Consider the following 6,317-nt stretch of genomic DNA (forward strand, 5'->3'; position numbering starts at 1 on the left):
GATTTTGGAAAATCCACCACCCTTTAGAATCCTTCATTTTTTAGGGTTTTAAAATCCTACCTGGTAGTTGGGATTTTGCCAAATCCATTGGTTTTAATAAAATGAGAGATTTTGTTAATTTTTTAATTTTCCAATACTATCATTGTTAATAATTTAATATCCTAGTAATTACCCTTTACCCTAATTAAAATAAATATATTTCTCGTTCTCTCTTTTTTAGCTCTTCACTTTTACATCATCAGCATCTTTAGAGCATACTAGAGAAATAATCTACTTGTGAGTTTCCATTCCTTTCATTAATTATTTTCAATTTCTTATTTGTAAAAAGCTTTTTAATTATTTCAATTTCTCATAGTGATTCTTTTGGTTATTTGGTTAAGAACTTATTGATGGTGGCTTTTTGTTTCTCATGAAATATTAAATCAACAACACCATTGCAAATAGCCCTCAAGCTTGTTATATATATTGGTCCTTTTTTATGGACAATTTTAATACCTCACAAGTGCACGAATTGCTATCGTAGTCTAGTGTGGAAAAGCAAGGGTCAATCCCACAGAGATTTGTAAGCACTCAATTAATCCTAATATACTATGCCTTAATTAAACAAAAGAAAATAAACTATTACTAAGGAAGCAAAATAAATTCTTAACCAACTGAATTAAATAACAAAATTAAAAATTAATTGAAAACCAATGCAAGAAAAACCTAGGTATTTGATTTCACCATAACAATCCGATTCTCTGCTAATAACTAATTTATTGCCGTCTCAATCCAATTCCTAGGGTTCAGTCTTCCATCATTATGGTATTACCGTTTGATGTTTGGGTTTAACCAAGTATTCTTAACCATTAAACTCACTGGGATGTTTAGTAAAGCCTAACAATCAAGAACCCATTAAGAACAAGAAGTACTCAAAATATGAACCAAATTGTATCTAGCCTAATGTTTGCCTCAACACAATCCAATCATTCAAAAGAGCTATTCAAGGTTTGGACATGATGTTTACCTTACCTCGTCTCAAACAATCAATTGTTTTGTATTTTAAAATTAGCATATGATGTTTACCATACTTATTTCATACAAAACATCAAGATCAAATTAAGTGCAATGAATGAAACTAGAAATATATTGAATCAATAGAACAATAAAATTAATCAAAGCATAAAACCTTCATGTTAGGTTATATCGGATCCCTAGAAATGAAATTAGTTACACATAAACATAGAGAAATCAAACCTCAAAACCTTCAAAAACATGAAGTACAAGAGAAAAGATGAAACCCTAGGTAGATCTCTTCTCCTTGCCTCCAATTCTTTCTAAGTTGAAGTCTCTTCTCCTTCCCTCTCTCAAAGTTTAAGTCTCCAAAAAATACCTAAAGACATCCTTTTATAGTGCTAGGGTTGTGGGAAAGTAATGGGAAAAATCCTATACAAAATAGGAGAATAAAATTCGGATTAATCTTACGTACTTGAAGAATTATGATTCCTGTGCTGACCCTTTGGTACTAAAACAGGAATATCTTCCTCTAGAAGTCTCGGAATAACAAACCGTAAAATTCTAGGTAAACTAGACTTCCAAAGATTTACAACAATATGTGGAACAGCTCCAGTTCATGCTGAGGAAATTATGGTAGCTTGGCGAATTTTCTGTTTTCCGTCTGTTTCTCCTTAATAGTCACTGCTGGAAAATTGTACGCCAAAAGACTTTCATTTTTTAGCATGAAAACTTCTGAATCTGACAAAGCCATAGGCATATTAATTGTATCTATTTGAATCATGTTTCCAATGGTCCAAGAATAATCCAAATCTGAGGTCTTTAGCTCAAGTTATCGTAGCAACACTGAGGCATGTTCCAGAACCCGCGTCTGCTTGTCTTCTATGCACTGACGTAACTTTGGATCAATTTTTAACCATCTTATAGATTGAACTGGATCACAACCAAAACATTGATACATCTCTTAGATTTCAAACGCCATAAAAAATCCTCCGTCGCGAACACTCTTCAAAATTTCATAACTTCTTCGTTTGAGCTCTGATTCTTAAACCGTTTGTTCCTACACGATTTTGATTCTTTCCTCTTTAGTGTCCATGCTTAAAATCCTCATTTTTCAGCACCTAAATACCTGAAAATTCACAAAACATACACGTGATTCTAGAAAACAAAAGAGACACAAAAATTAAGTAAAATTAACCAATTAAACATAATTCCCTCAAAAAATACCCTTTAAATCACTAAGTATGAGTGCGCTTCCAAGCACTCATCACTTTTACAAAGCAACAGGTCCCACAATATATAGATTGGGGACAAACTTTGGTTTTATCTTACAATTTCGTCTATGAGCTTTTTGGTGCTATACATGCTTGGGATTTATATATTGTATAGTTAGATACCTCTATAAAAAAAAAAAAAAATGATAATAAATAAACACAAAAAACGAGATTGTTCTCATTCCTGACATGTTGTTATATTTTGTATGTATAGATGAGTATTCAAAGGTACTTTACATTGGTGAAAGAAAATGTTTTCCAATTAAATAGTCAACCTAACGAAGCATGCATATATATATTTTTAACTTATGTATTTGGGATTTGAGATGGCTCGTCTACCAAATAATAAAAGAATAATTGGCATTGCAATGGTTGCCATCTATATTGAAATGCTTTTGAACCTTTGTGCTTTTATGACCATTATGATTCAAAAATTTACATTGCTTGGTATGAGATTACCTAGAACCATTAACTACTTGAATGATGAATCTGTTAGAGTAGATGCCCTAGAGCCAATAAATTATTGTAGAATTGACTCTTTGTAATAATGTTCATTAATCAATAAGAGGCATTTTATTCTATATCACGTAAATCATTATTATTGCAATATGTATTGATATATGTCCTTAGAATGGTAGAACCGTGACGAGGGTATCAAGTGTTTCAAATCTTGATAGTGAGAACCCTATGAGCACATATGGTGGCCATTCTAGAAACGTCCGTAGCCCCAGTATTATTCTGAAGTAAGGGCACAGATAATACGGTAAGGCTATCATAGTGTTGAACGACCCTGTCGAAAGGCAGTGACTGATCTCACTTGTCAAGGTTGTTTGGTGCAACTGGTGCAACACATGGGTGCTTGCTGTAGACGATTACACCGCAGCAAGTTCACTAAACTGACCCACCAGAGGATTCCATATGGATGGTAACCCTAGTGTCTATGGAATAAATCCTCTAATGAATGGTGGTGCAGTGGATCCTTAGACTTGGATCACGGAGCGCTTGTGCATCGATTGGTGTAGTTTGACACTAGCCTAATGCAGTTCTTTTCAGAGTTGTCAATACAGTGGTGATTGGCTGCATCAAGGAGTGTATCAAGACTATGGTGGATTGACAGAGGATTCATCACTCCGGTTATGGGAGAAAGTATCTCATGGTGCAATTCAGTATATGGCAATGACACTAAAACTGTGGCACAGTGGGATTGAGTTGTTGCTATCCAGTTTATAATACAGGTCATTAGTCCAGAAACTGAATAAATAATATCAAGAGTAACGCGGTTGACACTATTTCTATGCTTCGTCTCGTCGAGATAACGTATGATGAAAGGATCGAATTGTACTGTAACCATATCGTGACAGGTAGCTACTTTGCTAAATCCGAATCTATCGGGTGGCCATGATGCCGCTAGGGGCCAATCTTGGTCTGTGTATTAATGAGACGATTAATTGGTGTTATCGCGTACTATACATTGCGATATGATGAGAAGTATGGGTCACACACATAGAAGACAATTTAAGATCCAGAAGAAAGAAGGGCGTTTTCGTCTTTTAAGGTGAAAAGGTATTTGGTAATTTCACAGTGCAATTAAATTTGCTGAGGTCGTAGCCTTATTTAATTGTGAAAAATTAAATAAGTGAAATTATGTTTAAATGTGTGTTCACACATATTTAAATTTATCATTATTGTTAATGTTAATATAATATATTTAAATATATATTAATTGATTTTAATTGAGATAATGATGGAAAATAAAATAAATCAAATTGGGAGTGTTTGGCAACATGGGGCGTTTGGGTTGAAGCCCAAGCCTATTCCGTATGGGATTAGGGCAAATTGTTTTTACTACAAAAAGAAAAGTGCGTTAATTAAATTAAGTAGATTTTTTTCTTTGAAAAACAAAAACACACAGCCCCTATTTGACACTCCCACGCCAGAAACCTTTCTTTGGCGTAAATCAATTCAATTTGATTTCTTTTCTTCTTAATCTTGAAGCCAAAGAGGATCTAGCAAATACCTCTTTGGTTCTTTTGAGATTGTCTTCGTGTGGACTACGTGGGTTCGATCCTACACTTGGATCGGTAGCAAAACATTCAAAGACAATCGTGGTGGAGCCTCCAAACGTGCATATGGTTTCTAAACACAGATTATTAATTTTTGCAGATTCTTGCTTTAATATGAATTGTAAAATTATACCCTTGATCTTGGCTCATGTAAACGATCCTGTTATATTAATTTTTGTTTCCACTGCGTATACCGGGACCGTTTACTAACAAAATCAATTAAACCGAGAGTTGCTGTTAGGTTGAGCAATATTAAATATGCCATAAGAGAAAGTGATTTTCAAACAATAAACTTACTAAAAATGGATAAAGGAACATTTTGGGTGATTAGAGACGTTGGTAAGTTACAACCAACCAAGGGTTTGGATCTTGAAGAGATGGTTGCCATTTTTTTTATATACAATAGGCCATCAAGAGAAGAATAGACAATTGCAATCATTCTTTCGTAGATTTGGAGAAACTGTTAGTAGGCAATTTAATGCAGTTTTAGTTCCATTCTTCAACTTCATCATATATTATTAAAAAAGCCAGAACCTATCCTTGAAAACAGCATAGATGAAAGACGGAAGTATTTCAAGGTTTACTCTTACACCTTGTTTATTTAACTTGTAATAAATTAAAAATTTATCTAACATTGAAATTTATAATGTAGAATTGCTTAGGTTCTCTAGATGGAACATACATTAAAGTTCGAGTATCGGGAGAAGAAAAGTCTAGATATCATATGCTGTGTGTGATTTTCCATCAAGCTTGGAGAAGTGCGAGGTTATAGCTCGATCCAGAGTCAGTTCAGCTCAAACGATTGTCTGACCCAACATAAGCTCGTCGAGATATAGCTCAACCCAACATAAGCTAGTTGCGACCAATCTCGACAATTGTTCAACCAGCTCATAGATAACCTCAGATCCCAGTATCTCGGAAGGGATCAGATCGACAACAATCTTGGTGCAATCTCAACGAGAATATAGGAGTTGCATTTTAATCTTAATTGTAATCCCTTTATTTTTGCTCTTTCCTTTGTACAAAATATGTATATAAACCCCTCCAACAATGAGAAATGGGTTAGCAAATTATTCTAGAAACACTATTGTAAGCTCTCACAGCAAATACAAAGAGCTGTGGACGTAGGCTCAAGAACATAACTTGCCGAACCACTTTAAAACTCTCCTGTGTCACTTTTATTATTGCTTTTCACATACATTGCTGGTTATTTTTAATCATGCACATATCAGTTTTGATTCTGTCAAGGTCAATCAGATCACTCTAGTTGGTGCAAAATCTTGTATCAACATTTTGGCGCTAGAAGGAGGGCCTCCGCCAAATCCCATAATTTCCAGCAAACAATTTTAGTGATCCATTCACCTGAAAATCTCAATAGCCCGTACCAGATCAAAGACCAACACAGGAAACCACGACAACATGGAAACCACCAATCAGAAGGTTCATCAAACCTTGCCTTCAAGTCGACCACCAATTTTGCTAGTACAGCAGGCCGCGAACCAGCAGGGGGTAGGGATGTCGAATCCCTAGAATGGGAAACTGGTGGAAATGATCAAAACAATGGTTTAACAAGTGGTACAACAGAACGTGGCTCTGTTAAACAACTAGTCCCCTAAGACCTTAACCAGCCACACTTCACCGATGTCACCCCGACTAGTCAGAATTCGGTCGGTGACCAATCTGGTTTGTTGACACTAAGGAACATTCAATAACCTCGGCATTGCTAGGCACATTCTACTCTTGAACGAGAATCCCATAGGCAAACTAACCTCAGGAGATGACCAGGCAAACAACCCATGGGTGAGGATGAAGTTAATGGTTGCCACAGGGATACTCAACCTGCTCGAAGATATCCCCAAAGTCAGCATGCCAGTTTTAACCCACGCCAAAGGCAGGCTCAAACCTCACAAGCTCGCAAGATGAGCCATGTTCGCCAGTCTGGCAATGACCAACGTTTCGGTTTTAACCAACGTCGCGAGCAATGCAC

This window comes from Pistacia vera, unplaced genomic scaffold, assembly GCF_008641045.1.
Source record: "Pistacia vera cultivar Batoury unplaced genomic scaffold, PisVer_v2 Contig964, whole genome shotgun sequence".
Classification (NCBI taxonomy): Eukaryota; Viridiplantae; Streptophyta; class Magnoliopsida; order Sapindales; family Anacardiaceae; genus Pistacia; species Pistacia vera.